The sequence below is a fragment of the Canis lupus genome, chromosome X (assembly GCF_011100685.1).
Source record: "Canis lupus familiaris isolate Mischka breed German Shepherd chromosome X, alternate assembly UU_Cfam_GSD_1.0, whole genome shotgun sequence".
NCBI lineage: Eukaryota > Metazoa > Chordata > Mammalia > Carnivora > Canidae > Canis > Canis lupus.
Window position 1 is genome coordinate 89,901,300 of NC_049260.1, and position 17,781 is coordinate 89,919,080.

At 36.8% G+C, this 17,781-nt stretch overlaps 1 non-coding gene across 1 annotated transcript; it reads left to right on the forward strand.

The window, feature by feature from the left end:
- The first annotated feature begins 1,266 nt into the window (after window positions 1-1,266).
- Window positions 1,267-1,373, forward strand: LOC119868706. The gene has a single exon (XR_005386656.1). It is a non-coding gene; the product is annotated as a U6 spliceosomal RNA (small nuclear RNA).
- The last annotated feature ends 16,408 nt before the right edge of the window (window positions 1,374-17,781 follow it).

Below are 17,781 nucleotides of genomic sequence, written 5' to 3' on the forward strand. Positions count from 1 at the left end.
CTACTTTGGAAAACACTCAGGTATTTCTATAAAGATGAATATTTACATACTTTATAAATCAACAATAACATGAGAACTCTTGTACACGTGTGCCAGAAACATTTGCAAGAATATTTACAGCAGCACTGTCACAAAAGATGAAATATCCAAATGCTTAGTGACTGAAGAATAGATAAATTATGGTATATTTATATAATAATATTCTAGAGATATGCGCAACAAAATGCATGACTCTTAGCAACATAATGTTGAATGACAAAGCAAAATTTTATATGGTGCTGTATCTTTTAAAATATACCAAAAAACCAAATGCATAAAACAATACAACTTTAACAAACAGAAAAGCATTCCAGAGTACTGGCTACTTTTGGATTGAAGGGGATGGGACAAAAGAGTAGCATGCAGTGTATATTATAATTGTCAAATAAACAGATAATAATAAATACAACTCATTGTTTCTACATTAGCAAATGAAAGAGAAGGAGTTCATATAGAACATTATAAATCTAAGCTAAGGTAAGGAATGGAGAATGAAAAAAGAATAAAGGGATGATAGATTGAAAAAATTTTTAATGTTAAAATATAATTCAAAATAGGGATGCCTGAGTGGCTCAGTAATTTAAGCTGATGACTTGAGTTTGGCTCAGGTCATAATCTGGGGTTCCTGGGATCAAGCCCCATGTCATGCTCCACACTCAGTGTGGAGTCTGCTTCAGGATTCTCCATCTTCCTCTCTCTCTGCCCTCCCCCTGCATGCACATTCTATTTCTCTCTCAAAGTAAATAAATCTTTAAAAATATATATGTAATTCAAAACATATCCACATTAAAAATAAATGCAAAAGGATTAAACTTGCCTATTGGAAACAAAGATTAATTGATATATATATTTTAAAGCCAGAAATCCATTGCTATAAGGAAACCTACTAAAATAAATGGTCACAGGAAGTTTAAAATTAAGAATAATTTTTAAAAAGTTATACTAGGTAAATACTAGCCAAAAAAAGATGGCACAAAAATCTTAACACTAAAATATATAAAATTTGAGTTAAAAAGCATTCGTAGTGATAGAGGTTTACCATCTGATATTAAAAAAATAAAACCAATCAGAAGGATATTATTAGTATGAACCCAAATACATATAATACCATCGTGTGTGTGTTTGTGTATTAGGTATGTGTGTGTTGATAAAACTGGAAGCAAAAGTTGACAAACTCATAATTATAGTTGAAGATATTTAAGTCAATTGTATAAAAAAGATAAATCAGTGCTCGCTTCGGCAGCACATATACTAAAATTGGAACGATACAGAGAAGATTAGCATGGCCCCTGCGCAAGGATGACACGCAAATTCGTGAAGCGTTCCATATTTTTTTTTTTAAAAAAAAGATAAATCAAACAAAATGTAAGTAAAGATATAAAGATTTTGAGCAGTAGCAGAAATAAAGTTAATCTAAAATACAACTCAACACATATTATCTTTCCCAGTACTCAGTGAACATTATCTTTCAAAAAAGAAAAAACAATTTACTGGAGTTAAGTGGAAATTTCAAAGAGTTAATATCATGTAAATTATAGTCTGAAAACATTGCATTAAATGAGAGACACAGAGTCTAACTATAAGGAAAAAAACATGTTTAGTGAATTTAAAACTCCCTTCAAAACAATGAAAGTTCTACATATCAAAACTGAAGTAGTACTTACAGGTAAATATGCAACATTAAGTATATATACTTAAAAACAAAAAAATAGAGAAAATAATTGAGTATTGAAATAAAAAAGCTAGGAAAAGAACCAAAGACGAGTGGGGTGGGGGAGCATGAGGGAAGTAAAAAAAAAAAATTAGAAAATTCAACTACTAGAAGCATCACCAAAACCTCTTGAGAGAATCAGTAAACCAAGGGTGGATGACATTTCAAAAGTGTTAATAAATAAACACATCAAATATGATTTGGAGAAAATTCTTGTGAGCTGAAAACAGAATTACCTACATCCAATTAGGAGAGATACCCAGGTAACCCCTCAAAGCCTTGAGAATAACTTTATAACTTTTTAATGCCCAGAACCATTAAGAATAGAGAATGAACCCGTAGTTTAAAAAAAAAAAATCAGTATTCTGATAAAGCCATCATATTGTCATCTCACACCTTCAATATATCTAGGACCTTTAATATTTCACAGAGTGATTTCACATAGATGATTTCATTTTTAGAAATTTAGAATCACAGGATGTGCATCTGTCATAGGTGTGAAAATGCTTATAGGGTACTTAGAAGAGAGTTACAATCAGCTGCTGGTTCCTGCAGCCTTCCTGAAGAAAGGGCAGCAATCCAGTATTTATAAATATGCTTTCCCTTGAAGTAAATGCAGTAACAAGATTAGGTCGATAGATATACCAGTGCTATTAAGGTGTCAAAGGAGAACCCCATAAATTATAAGCTCAGCATTAGTTAGCTAGACCATTTTCAGAAGTTCACTTTTCTAATCTTAAAATCCATCATAAAAACAATAACAGGAGGATATGTGTTTACCTGCTGCCTTCAAACTTAAGAGAATTTTACTTGTTCATTTGGGAAAATTTAAGAAAGAGAAAGTTCAAGGCAATAATGTATTATAGAAACTGCTTGTGCATAGCAGTCTAGTTATTTGGAATAAATTGATTACAGATCATGCATGGCCTTTGTTTTTAACAAAATATTTTACTTATTTTACTTTGTTACATTCATTACATTCTTAAAAGCAACTTTGCAATCCTGAGGGATACTTGATGCCATATATGAATAAAATTATTGCATATATTTTAATCTTCCACATGAAAGATCTTTCCACAAAAAATAAACATTTTAACATAAAGCTAAGAAAAACGATCTTGTCAAAGAAGTAATAGAAGGAGATTTCTAGTCAATGCCTGCAGATTTAATTATTTTGTGAGCACAAGAAAAAGAATTCTCTTGCTTTGGTATACCCCTGACACCAAAAAAGCAAAAACAGAGTCTTTAATAATTGGCATCTGGCCAGCAGCTGCTGTCATAGCTTCTCCTGCCTTCTTTTTTTTTTTAAGATTTTATTTATTTTTTATTTATTTATTTACTTGAGAGAGAAAAGGAGAGAGAGAGAGAGGAGAGAGAGAGATCACAAGTAGAGGGGAAAGGCAGAGGAAGAAGCAGGCTCCCTGCTCAGCAGGGAGCCCAATCTGGGGCTAGATCCCAGAACCCTGAGATCATGACAGCCGAAGGCAGAAGCCTAACTCACTGAGCCACCCAGGTGCCCTGCCTCTCCTGCCTTCTGAAATACCTGAATATATTTTGTACAAAGTAAAACACACAACTCCTCAGAAAACTACGATTATAGACATCTTTTCGCCTAAATTAAGAAGGAATGTCCACTAACCACAGATTTTCCTAAACTTAGGATGAGTTAAACATATCCTAAGTTGAAGGGCGCCTGGGTGGGTCAGGTGGATAAGCATCTGACTTTGGCTCAGGTCATGATCCCAGGGTCTTGGTATTGGACGCATGGTTGGTTGGGGTGGGGGGCACCAGGCCCCGGGTTCAGTGGGGAGTCTGCTTGTCATTCTGCCCCTCTCTCCACTCATTCTCTCTCTCTCTCTCTCTCTCAAATAAAACAATCCTTTAAAAAATTATCCTAAGTCGAAAATGCATTTACTCTACCTAGCCTACTGAACATCAAAGTTTAACCTAGCCTACCTTAAGTGTGCTCAGAACATTTACATTAGCCCACAGGTAAGCAAAACAATCTAACACTGCTTGTTTTATGATAAAGTGTTGACTATCTTACATAATTTATTAAATGCTCTACTGGAAGTGAACAGCCAGATGGTTATAGGCCATTGTGATGGCATGGCTAACTGGAACATGCCACTGCCCAATATTCCAAGAGAGTTATTATATTGCTAGCCCATCACAGGATCAAAATCCAAAATTTGGATTTTGTAGTCTCTACTGAACAGGTATCACTTTGGCACCATTGTAAAGGTGAAAAACTGTAAGTCAAATCATCCTAAGTTGGGGATGTCTGTATAACGTAAAGACTGTCTGTAGAACGTAATGGGGTTTGATTAAGCATAGACACGTGTGTGCACTTGCACACACACAGTCTTTGTGATCTACTTCATGAAACAGAGCAGTTATGTGGAAAAAAAAGGTAAGAACACAAATTTTTCCCAGACTCAGAGAAGTAGTTGGAAAAGATACACAAAAATGTAAAAAAATGTAAACAGTGGGTTATTTTATTTTCTTGTACTTTTGGAGTTGGTTAATATTTTAACAATAACTGTGATTAGTAAACATGTGGTTAAAGCATGTGGTTAAGGCATATACTATATATTAAATGACAATATTTACCAGAAAGATGGAGGTTAGAACACTGCGTTCTAACATACTCCTTTATAATCACAGTAATAAAAATCAACTGAAATAATCAAAAGCATCTTTAAATTTTTTTTTAATTTTTATTTATTTATGATAGTCACAGAGAGAGAGAGAGAGAGAGAGAGGCAGAGACACAGGCAGAGGGAGAAGCAGGCTCCATGCACCGGGAGCCCGATGTGGGACTCGATCCTGGGTCTCCAGAATCGCGCCCTGGGCCAAAGGCAGGCGCCAAACCGCTGCGCCACCCAGGGATCCCAAAAGCATCTTTAAAAAGAGGGCAAACACTCACATGCTATATATAATTTAAAGACTTACCACTAGCTAATTTAAAGGTAGAATAAGATTAATCAGAGGCCCTGAAAAACTTCCAAATATTATTTCATAGATACACAATACAGTGTGTGGATAATTAGAGAAGTCCCAGCCCAATCCAAGCCAGAAAGAACCTCCTGAACTGGAAGGTGTGGGCTGCAGATAGGATAAGACTGGAAACCAATCTGGAACAGGCGCTTGGAGCAAATTCATTACTGCAGATTCAGACCACTTGGTCTCACCAGTGAGCTGACTGCAAAGTTGAGTCTGACCACATCTAACCCCAAATCTGGCGGTGGTAGGATTTTCCTTCTCCCAGCTTCCACCAGTTACCTGCAATAATTGACAGTGACACTAGGAAAGAGACTTGACACAGACATGTTCTGTAACTGGAGTAGAGTTTAGAGCAGAGGAAAAATAGGTACACAATTCTTAATCATGGAATCTCACTTCGCCAAACAATGAAGAGGAAGCAAGCAGAGACTAATTTTCCCTAAAAGGACAGCCCCCAAATTCTAAACTCTTCCCCACTCAGGTCTCAGTATCATGAATTTGGTGATATAAATACACATCAATGCAGGCCTTCTGCAAAACTTCTGAGTCATTAAGTCTAATAGTGTTGAGACGCAACGAGCAAGCTTGCAGAGACTCCTTCTATGCTTATTTGGGTCATTGACCAGTTTACTATGGACCTGCTCTAATTAAGAGGTAAATACTTATTTTGTAAAACCAGCATGTGGCTTATAAAAGTATCCTGCAAAATGAAAGGAAAATAGATAAGCATGAGACTTAAGTAGGAGAAGTAGAGAACAAAGGAAACAATCAAAGTGAAAAAGCAAAAAACAAATTACCCAATTAAAAAAAAACAGGCAAAGATCTTAAATAGACATTTCTACAAAGAAAATATACCAATGGCCAACAGGTATATGAAAGGATGTTCAACATCATTAATCATCAGAGAAATGCAAATCAAAACCACAATGAGATATCACTTCACATCTGTTAGGATGGCCATTATAAAACAGAAACAGAAAATAAGTGTTTGTGAGGATGTGTAGGAATTGCAACATTTGTACACTGTTGCTGGGAATGTGAAGTAATGCCACAACTACGGAAATAGTATGGAATCTCCTTAAAACATAAAAAAAAAATGGAACCACTGGCAGCACCTGGGTGGCTCAGTGGTTGAGCATCTGCCTTTGGCTCAGGGTGTGATCCCAGGGTCCTGGGATTGAGTCCTGCATCAGACTCCTTGTGGGGAGCCTGCTTCTCCCTCTGCCCATGTCTCTGCCTCTCTCTGTCTGTCTCCGTGAATAAATAAAATCTTTTAAAAAATGGAACCACTGTATGATCCAGCAATCCCCCCTCTGGGTATATATCCAAAGGAAATAAAGTCAGTATCTTGAAGAGATATATGTGTGTCCATGTTCATTGCAACATTATGCACAACAGCCCAGAGGTGGGAATAACTCCAAATGTCCATCAAAAGATGAATGGATAGGGCAGCCCGGGTGGCTCAGCGGTTGAGTGTCTGCCTTCAGTCCAGGGTGTGATCCTGCAGACCAGGGATTGAGTCCCATGTCAGGCTCCCTGTGTGGAGCCTGCTTCTCCCTCTGCCTGTGTCTTTGCCTCTCTCTCTGTGTGTCTCTCATGAATAAATAAATAAATAAATAATCTTTAAAAAAAAGGATGAATAGATAAAGAAAATGTGATATATGATACAATGGAATATTATTCAGCCACGAAAAGAAGAAAATCCTGTCATAGGCAGCAACGTGGATAAATCTTGGGGGCATTACGATGAGTGATACATAAGCCAGTCATAGAAGGACAAATAATGCGTCATTCCATTTATACAAATGAGGTACCTAAAGTGGTAAAACTCTCTGAAGCACGGAGTAGAATGGTGATTGCTAGGGGCTGGGAGGAGGAAAAGTAAAGCTGCTGTCCAATAGGCATAGGTTTGGGTCATGCAAGATGAAAGAGCTTTAGAGATCAACTGTATAACGCAGAGCTCATAGTTAACAATAATGTATGTTTAAAAATTGTTAAGAGGGTAGATCCCATATTTTAGGTTAGAGATTTTTAACCTAGTAAAATTGTAATTGGCTTTTTAAAAATGTATACTACTGAAATCCATATTTCAAAATATTTTTAAATCCCATATGGGTATTTATATTTGCCACCAATGATATGTGAAAACATGTAAAAGGGGCAGCTATTAAGGGTATGTTTTTATTATCTGAAAATGATCTGATGCCATTAATAAATTCTCATCCTATTTTTAACCTGGAAAAAACAAGAAAAAAGAGAACATTTAAAAAACTTTTTACTAGAGTAAGCAGAAGTAACTTGTAGAAAACATCTGCTTTCTGCATTCAATAAAGTTTAAGTGAACTACTATATGGATCCATGAGAAAAACTGTGAACGTTGATGAAATAAGGCAACAGATTCATATGGAAAGAGAGGTAGGAATGTTCCAGAATTAACATAATTAAATTAGTAATAACATAACACAGTACAATGTTACCAGAAACACTGAACTATAGAATTGACCTTATAAAAATGTCAATCTGTAAGAAAATACAAAAATATATATATATTTTTTTTATTTATTCATGATAAGCACACAGTGAGAGAGAGAGAGGCAGAGACACAGGCAGAGGGAGAAGCAGGCTCCATGCACCGGGAGCCTGACGTGGGATTCGATCCCGGGTCTCCAGGATCGCGCCCTGGCCCAAAGGCAGGCGCCAAACCGCTGCGCCACCCAGGGATCCCAAAAATATTCTTAAACAAAAAGATACATAATGAAAAAAAATACCCCACCCAAGTTATATCCACTAAAATGGAGCATATTGTGAGAAAGGAAATAAAATACACCAAATTTTTCATGAAGCCTACCCTTTTCATGTTGTTTAAAATTGTAAACCATTCCCCACTTGACTCCCCTACCCTCATTATTCTGGGGGTATTCTTATCTGCTTATTATTATTATTATTATTATTATTATTATTATTAATATTATAATTCTGCTCTATCTTCCCCCATAGTTCTGATGGCCATTTAACATACCATAAAAAATAATCTAACATAACACAATAATTACTTATGTTTACTGGCACCTGTTCTCTTAACCGGAAGGTAAGCCTAATGAGGGCAAAGTTTGTTTTTTTCTTCACTGACTTATTGCAAGTATCTGGAGGAGGACTGGTACATAGTAAGAGACTTGAATATTTTATTTATATTTCAAAGGATGAAAGACTTTGGAGTGAATCAAACTCTAAGTAGTAAAAGCATATAATTTTTCTTTTTTTAAAGATTTTATTTATTTATTTATTTAAAAAAATTTTTTTTATTTATTTATGATAGTCACAGAGAGAGAGAGAGGCAGAGACACAGGCAGAGGGAGAAGCAGGCTCCATGCACCGGGAGCCCGACGTGGGACTCGATCCCGGGTCTCCAGGATCGCGCCCTGGGCCAAAGGCAGGCGCCAAACCGCTGCGCCACCCAGGGATCCCCTTACTTATTTATGAGAGAGAGAGAGAGAGAGAGAGAGAGAGAGAGAGATAGTGAAAGAGATAGCGAGAGAGAGCCCGAGCAGGAAGGAGAGGGAGAAGCAGGCTAATGGCTGAGAAGGGAGCCCGATGCGGGGCTCCATCCCAGGACCCCAGGATCATGACCTGAGCTGAAGGCAGATGCTTAACTAACTGAGCCACCCAAGTACCCCCAAAAGCATATAATTTCTTAAAGATAAAAATAAGGCAATGCACGGCACCTGTCTGACTGGTGATTTCAGCTCAGGTCATGATCCCAAGGTCATGAAATTGAGCCCCGCGTTGGGATCAGGGCTCAGCAGGGTGTTGGCTTGAGGATTCTCTCTCTCTCTCTCTCTCTCTCTCTCTCCTTCTGCCTCTCCCCCTGCTCAAGCACTCTCTCCCCCACCCTCTTTAAAATAAATAAATCATTTAAAATATGAGGCAATACATATGTATATAAAAATATGGTATTTGGGGGGCACCTGGGTGGTTCAGTTGGTTATGCAGGAGGCTCTTGATTTCTGCTCAGCTCAGGATTTCAGGGTCCTGAGATCAAGCCCCACGTGGGGCTCTGTGTTCAGTGGGATGTCGGCTTGAGGATTCTATTTGCCCCTCCCCCCACTCTCTCCCTTTCACTTTCAAAGAAATAAAGAAATAAAGAAATCTATCTATCTTTGAGGAAAAATATGATGTTTTCTTCATTTGGACCTCAAGTAAAAAAAGGTTTGAGTTCATCTTATTTCTTAATTCATAACTCATTATTATTACTGGTCAAAGAAGGCCCTCTTATTTATTTATCCTTTTTTTAAACTTCACACTTGGCCTACACTTGACTTCCATTTCTCTTTACCCCACAGGCAACTATTTTAGTATGTTAAATATATATTCACATATTTGAATGAGTGTTTTGTGAAACATGTATTAATCTGTGCATATTTTTATAATTTATGTAAACAATACTATCTTATCTCATTCCGTTCCTTTTTAAAACTGTCGTCTAGTATTGTGTTTTTAGGATCCATCCATGTTGGTACATGTACATGCTTCTAACAGCTGTGTAATATTCCACGGTGTACATATTTGCAGGTCATTTATCTGGAAGGTAATCTCAGAAGGCAAGAGTAAGCTTCCAGGGGAGGCCGAGAGGGAGAAGACACTGGAAGAACCCAGCATAGAAAGTAGGGACACATTATATGTGCATGAGGGGAGATGTAAATCTTCATACATACCACAGAACTAAAATCAAAGGAGAGGTAGAAAACTATGGGAGCAACACCAGAATGTCTGGCATAGTTCCCACAGCCCTATTTCCTTACCAACACACAGATTCATCCAGTCTCCTGATTTTCACTAGTCTCTTAGATTTAAAGTGAAAGCTCATTACTATTTTAATTTGTAATTCCTTCATTACTGATTAGTGTGAGCAACTCTTCATATGTTTGCTAGCTTTTGAGGTTTCCATTTCTGTTAACCACTCATTTGTATCCATTGACCATTTTTCTATTGAGGCTCTTCTCTTTGTGTTGTTGATTTCTAGACACGGATCATATGTGTGGTTATAAACACTAAATTTATTTAGTTCCATTCGGTCACTGCGCCTTACTTTTGTCTGTAGTGTCTTTTGTTAAATATAAATCTTGGATTTTAATTTAACTGGACTATTATAGAGAGAATTGACATTTTTATAAACACTAAGCTATTGCATCAAAGAACATGGAATGTCTCTCCATCTTTTTAAATTATTTATTCATTTATTTAGAGAGAGAGCATGCATGCATGAGGGAGGGAAGGGTCAGAGGGAGAGTGACTCAGGGCTCAATCCTACAACCCTGAGATCATAACCTGAGCTGAAATCAAGAGTCAGACACTTAGCAAGTGAGCCACCCAAGCACCCCATAAATAATCATGATATGCCTTTTCTTCCAGCTTCATTGAGGTATAATTGACAAATAAAAATTTTATATATTTAAGATGCGTAACATGATGCTTTGATATATGTATGCACTCTGAAATCCTGACCACCAAGCTAAATAACATTTCCATCATGTCACATACTAACCATTTTTCTTGCAATGAGAATACTTAAGATCTAGTTTTTTTAAAAAATTCAAGTATATAAACAATTATTAAATATAGTCACCGTGCTGTTTATCAGATTCCCAGAACTTGTTCATCCTGCATAACTGAGACTTTGTACTCTTTGACCAGCATCTCTCTAGATGCCCCACCCTCCTGTCCCTGGCTACCACTCTTCCACCCTCTGCTATGAGTTTCACATTTTTAGATTCCACATACATATGAGATCATACAATATTTGTCTCTCTGTCTATTTTATTTAGCATACTGTCCTTCAGATTCATCCTTGCCGTGGTAATAGGCAGGATGTCCTTCTCCTGTAAGACTGAATAATATTCCATCACATATATGCCATACCTGAAATGTACCATATTTTCTTTATTTGTTTATCTGCCAGTAGAAATTTAGATTGTTTCTACCTTTTAGCTGTTGTGAATAATGCTGCCATGAACATGAGAGTACACACATCTCTTTGAGATCCTGACTTCATTTACTTTGGACATATATCCAGAAGTAGGATTACTGGATCACATGATAGTTCTATTTTTAATTTCCTGAGGAGCCTCCATACTACTTTCCACAATGACAGTACCAATTTACATAGCGACCTACACAAGGGGTGCACAAGGGGTCCCTTCTCTCTGCATCTTTGCCAACAGTTGTCATCTTTTGTGGTTTTTAAATAGCCATTCTAATGTGTCTGGTGATATCTCATTTTATATTTATATTTTATATTTCCTTGATCATTAGTAATGTTGAACACCTTTTCACATACATATTGGTTGTTTGTATGTCTCCTTTGGAAAGATGTTTATTCAAGTCCTTTGCCCATTTTGTAAATGGGTTATTTCTTTTCTTTTATTCTTTGCTGTTGAAATGTTTGAGTTTCTTATATATTTTGGATATTGACCCCTTATCATGCATATGGTTTACAAATATTGTCTTCCATTCCATAGGTTTTCTCTTCAATCTGTTGTTTCTTTCCTTTGCTGTACAGAAGCTTTTAGTTCTGAGGTAGTTCCACTTGTCTATTTTTGCTTTTGTTGCCTGTGCTTTTGGGATCAAATCCAAAAAATTATTGCTTAGGCTAATGTCAAAATGCTTTTTCCCTATTTTTTCCTAGTTGTTTTAAAGTTTCAGGTCTTATAATTAAGACTTTAATCCATTTTGGATTGATTTTTATATATGGTGTAAGATAAAGGTTCAATTTTATTCTTTTGAATGTGGATATCCAGTTTTCCCAACACAATTTATAGAAGAAACCATTTTTTCCTATATGGACTCTCCTGTATGTGTTGTATGATAGATATAGTTACCATAATTGAGATGTCATAATACTAGTTTTGGGATATACACATAAACCAATATGATAGAATGGAAAATCTAGAACTAAATCAGTACAAATATGGCTAATTTAAAAAAAAAGTAAAGACAATTAAATGAGATAAGGGATGGCTTTTTTTTAACACATGATGGTGGAGCAATTGGATACCAATAGACAAAAGCAAAAACAAACAAACAAACCAAAACCCAAAACATCAACCTCAACTTCACCTCTTATTCAAAAATTAACTCAAGGTTGATTGTGGATTTACTTTTTTTTCCAGGTTGAGATAAAATTGAGATATAACACTGTGTAAGTTCAAGGTATAGAATGTATTGATTTGATGCATTCACAGAGTGTAAAATGATTACTACCATAGTATTAGCTAATGTCTCCATCACATCACATAATTACCATTTATTTTCTGTGGTAAGAACACTTAAGATTTACTCTCTTAGCATTTTTCAAGTATATAATACAGTATTATTAACTATAATCACCTTTTGCACATTAGATCTACAAAACTAATTTATCTTATGGCCAGAAGATTGTAACCTTTGACCGACATCTCTCCATCCCCCACCCTGACCCCAAGTCCTTGGTAACCACCATTCTGCTGTGTTTCTATACGTTCTGCTTTTTTAGATTCCACAAAAATGATAGCATATAGCATTTGTCTTTCTCTGTCTGGCTTATTTCACTTAGCATCACGTCCTCAAGGCCAATCCATGCTGTCCACAAATGGCAGGATTTCCTTCATTTTAATGACCAAATGATAGTTCATTGCATTTATGCCATATTTTCTTTCTCCATTCATCTGTTGTGAGAAATGCAGGTTGTTTCCATGTCTTGGCTATTGTGAATGACGGTGCAGTGAACACAGGAATGTAGATAACTCTTCGAGACAATGATTTCATTTCCTTTGGATATATACCCAAAAGTGGGATTACTGAATCAGATGGTCGTTCTATTTTTTTACATTTTTGAGGGACTTCCATATTGTTTTCCATAGTGGCTGCACCAATTTACATTCCCCCCAACAGTACACAAGGATTTCCTTTGCTCCTACATCCTTGCCAACACTTGTTATCCTTTGTCTTTTTCCTTCCAATTTTATTGAGATGCAATTGACATATACCACTGTATTAGTTTAAGGTGTTTAATATAATTACTTGATATACATATATTTTGTGATATAATTACTACACAGTAAGTTCAGTTAACACCCATCATCTCACATAGTTACAATTTTTTTCTTGTGGGGAGAATTTTTAAGATTTAATCTTTTAGCAACTTTTGAATATACATTACAGTATTGTTAACTATAGTCACCATGCTGCACATAGCATCCCCAGGACTTATTTATTTTATATCTAGAGGTTTGTTCCTTTTGACAACCTCACCCACTTACCCCATTCCACTTCATCCTCCAGGAATCACAATACGTTCTGTTTTCTGTGAGCACAGTTATTTTAGATTCCATGTATAAGTGAGCTCATATAGTATTTGTCTTTCTCTGTCTGGTGTTTTTAACTTAGCGTAATGCCCCTGAGATCCATCTATGTTGCCACAAATAGCAAGATTCCCTCCTTTTATGGCTGGATAATATTGTTTTGTATATATACCACAACTTGTTCATCCATTCATCCATTGATGGACACTCAGGTCATTTCCCAGTGTTGGCTATTGTAAAAAATGCTTCAGTAAACATCGGGGTGTGTATATCTCTTTGAGATAGTGATTCATTTCTCCACTGGATATACACCCAGAACTGGAACTGATGGATCATATGGTAGCTCTATTTTTAATTTTCTGAGGAAACTCTATACTATTTTCTGTAGTGGCTTTACCAATTTATATTCCCAGTAACAGTGCACAAGTATTTCCTTTTCTCCACATCTTTGCCAACATTTTTAATATTTTGTCTCTTGATGATAGATAACCATACTAACAGGTGTGAGGCATACCTTATTATGCTTTTGATTTCCATTTCTTGTTTTTTTTTAAAGATTTCATTTACTTATTTGACAGAGAGAGACAGAGAGAGAGAGAGAGAGAACAAGTAGAGCAGCAGGCAGAGGGAGAAGGAGAAGCAGACTCCCCACAGAGCAGAGAGCCCGATGAGGGCTCCATCCCAGAACCCCGGGATTATGACCTGAGCCTAAGGCAGATGCTTAAACGACTGAACCACCAAAGTGTCCCAATGCTGGGAATTGTTTACCTCTAATCCTCTGGAGGTTGTATCCAAGGCTGTGTCTTCATAGACATGTGCTAATACTCAGCTAAACACCTGAGTGCAGCACTCTCCTCTCCAGTACTCTGTTCTATAAATTCTAGTTACCTTGGTCTAGTTGCCTTGGTCTACCTAGATTCTCAGCTGTTTATCCTCAACTCATCGAATCCACTGGGCTCTGCTTGGGCTCTCCCAATGGTCTGGAAACTCTTTCAACACAGCAAGCTGAAGCACCATAGAGTTCACCTTTTTTTCCCCCCATCTCGCAGGGATCACTTACTTTCATTGCCAGATATCCAGTGTCTTGAAAGCCTTTGCTTTGTATATCTTGCTTTATTATTGTTATTTCCAATGGGAGGAGAAATCTGGTCCTATTACTCCATTTCCTTTGGACACAAATGTCCTGTGCAGTTTAGAAGTAATCGGCAATGGGAAATCTTGGGCATCTCAGAATGCCAAAACTCATTCAGTATTTTGCCCCTAAAAGGTAGAATTTGATCCCAGAGTCAATAGTTTATATATTCGCTGAACACTCTCTTTACTATTGTGTAAATAGACCTCATGTTGCCTGTATTGCTAATCTACCAGAGATATAGAATTTACAGACATGCCTTAATGTGACTTCAATAAAGGCCAGGTTTTAAACTTCAGGGGTTTTCAAAGCAAGAAACATTCCACAAAATGTTTGCTGCTCTTTACCATCTGTCTTTTCACACAATATCATCCATTCACAGGGTGGGAGAATTTCCAGTTTTTCTCCTGACATCTGGTCACATAATTTAGGTCTACAAATGGAAATCAAAATGCAGAGTTGTATTACCTAAATTATTCTGCCTCCAGTGTCTCTCTGCACCCCCAGACCTAAATAAAGTCCAGAAAGAGAGATGGGAAATCTTCATCAATAGAAAGCAGAGGTATTTGAGAGGCTTTAATAAAAATCGCTAAAATAATTGCTGTGCAATTCCTTACAGAAGCTTTTTTTCTTGATGTGTAGTATGGTTCCAGGTGGTCTGAGCATATAAAAAATAGCTCCTGAACAAGAGCAAAATATATAAGGAGAAATACCATGTGTTTAGTGCTGGGGGATCTCCTGGGAGTGCTAAGAATTGGGCATGGTATAAAGTCAGTGAAGTAGAATTTTATAATGCTTGGTGAATATAATTTCGTGTTTAACCAAATTGATGTAAACTGATTGAGAGAAATAGACAACGTTCCAAATAGTGGCAATGGAACTAATAAAGGTATGGTGGCAGGGGCTGGGCAGGGAGGCAGGGGGAGCAAGATGTGATAATGAGAATGACATGACTGGAGAAATGAACTTGTTATGAAGAATGAGAAACACATTTATGGAGATAATATGATCGGTAGGAGAAGTCTGTGGAGGTTTTAACATGTTAGGCTAAGGATTTCAAGATGTATAACTTCAATTTCAAGAAGTAAAAATGAAGTAGGGAGCCTCACTCCATCCTTTCTCTCTGAAAACAATCAACCTAAAAAAATATGGTTTAAAAAACAAAACAGAGCAGCCTTCTGACTGGGGACAAGTTGGCATAGACCTGTCTTTTCCAGCTCTTCTCTACTAAGTATAATTAAAAAGCTGGAAAATAATAAAATTGTCATAGGAGAACCTTGAAGGGTGGAAAGGAGAAAGCAGATTGCATAGGAGACACAGTACTTGGAGTAAAATGCAGTGATCCAGTATCTGCTGACCACCCACCCAGGCACAGGAGCGAAACCAAGCCCAAAGTCTCCTGACTTTCCAAGGGACAGAAGGCATACTAGGCTCAGTGTGTTCAGAAAGGAGTAGTCCCACTGGCATTAGGCAGCTAAAAGAACAGGACCTGAGACGCACTCCCTGTCCAACAGTCTCAGTTACCTCCAAAGGGACCTAACAGTACCCAGTAGCCCAGAAAAGCCCATCCTGCCTTTTTAGGCAGCACCAGGGAGAATCAAGAGGGAGCTGTGCCAGTTCCAGGTGATCTAATGGAGAATGTTCCATGTGTGCCATCAAACTCAGTGTCTCCTACCTCTGTTTAGGAACATCATGCCCAGGGAAGCACATTTAATTTTTTTTAAGATTTTATTTATTTATTTGAGAGAAAGAGCAAGAGAAAACAAGTGGGGTGAGGTACGGAGGGAGAAGCAAGCAGAATTCCTGCTGAGCAGGGAGCCTGAAGTGGGGCTGGATCTCAGGACCAGGCCAGATGCTTAACCGACTGAGCCACGCCCCAGGGAAGCACATTTAAGGGAGAATTAATACCGCCATCTATCCAATCTTTTTCAAAAAATAGAGACAGATTGAAAAACTCCCAACTCCCAACTCATTTTATGAGTCCTGTACTACCCCGATCCCTAAGCCAGACAACGGCAGTGCGAAAAAAAACCCATCAGACCAGTATCTCTCATGAACTTAGACTCAAAATACCTCAACAAAATATTAGAAAGATATTCTGGGAGTGCGGTGTTAATTCTTCTTGAACTGTTTGGTAGAGTTCTCTAGTGAAACCATCTGGACCTGGAGATTTCTTTTTCTGGGGACTTTTTAATTGCACATTTAATTCCTTTAATGTCTATCTTGATGATTTGGACAGTTTGTGATTTTTGAGAAATTGGTCCATTTCTTCTAAATTGTTAAAATCATAAGCTTAAAATCATCTGTAGTATTGCCTTATTATCTTTGTAATGGCTGCAGGATCTATAGTAACATTCCCCATTTTATTCTTGATGTTCGTGATTTGTGTCTTCTTTTTTTTATTTTTTCAATTTTGCTACAATTTTACCAATATTGATTTTTTTCCATAAAACTAGCTTTCTTTGACTTTCTCTATTGTTTTTTCTGCTTTTAATACCATTGACTTCTGTTCTTATCTTTATTATTTTCTTTCTTCTGTTTGCTTTGGTTTATTTGACCCTCTAGTTTCTCAAGTAGGAACTCAGATTATTGACTTGAGACTTTACACCCCAGAAGGGTATAACGTTACTTTTTAAATCCACAAATCAGCAAAATGAAAAACCAAAAACCCTTAGGGGATGCTATTTCCAGTGGGAGGTAAATAAGCCAGTCCAGGTGAGCAATATGAAGTGACTATCAGAGTATTTGCACAGAAAATTCAGAGCTATAAAGTCTCCTTTTGCAAGAATTTGTTGCAAAAGAGAATATTCTTCTGAAATATCTTGAAGAATTTCTTGATTCTTCAATTTATATTGGCAGCATAGATTATTTCTAGAACTTAAAATAACATAAAAGGCAGTTGCTCTTTAAATGTACTCTATGTTGAGAATAAGGACATATTGAGACAAGTGAATAAAGGACATAAAAGAATATCTCAAGATGCTTGCACCCAAAATGGTAGAGAGGATTTCAAGACAAAAGAAAAAAAAAGGATATGCAAAAAGCAACAAGCCTAAATGAGAATAGGACCGATAAGGAGATATAGGTACATAAAAACACAAAAAGTGAGATTCAGTTTACATAAGAGAAAACAATAAGAAAATGTTTGATGAAGATGATTTAAGAGTAATTACACGATTGAGGAAGCTTTACTCAAGAATGATGATAATACTGCTTGTCAGAGCTGAGCCTCATTACTCACCATTTATTAGATGTGAAAACTGGGACAAATTACTTACCTCCTCTGAGCCTCTATTTCCTCCTTTCTAAAGTGAGGAATGATAAAGTTACAGTTTATCAGGGTTATTATCGGGATTTAAGGGAGGTAATGTATCGTCATTTACCATGATGTTTATGTATAGTAAGCAAGAAATGTTAGTTATTATTATAACTCTGGCACATCTTTCTAAGTCCTCAGTACATATATTAAGCATCTACTAAATTATTTTTACAAGTCTCCAAAAGTTTTTGTTTTTCTTACTCTTTTTAGGAGCATCATCCAAGGTTTCTCCACCACC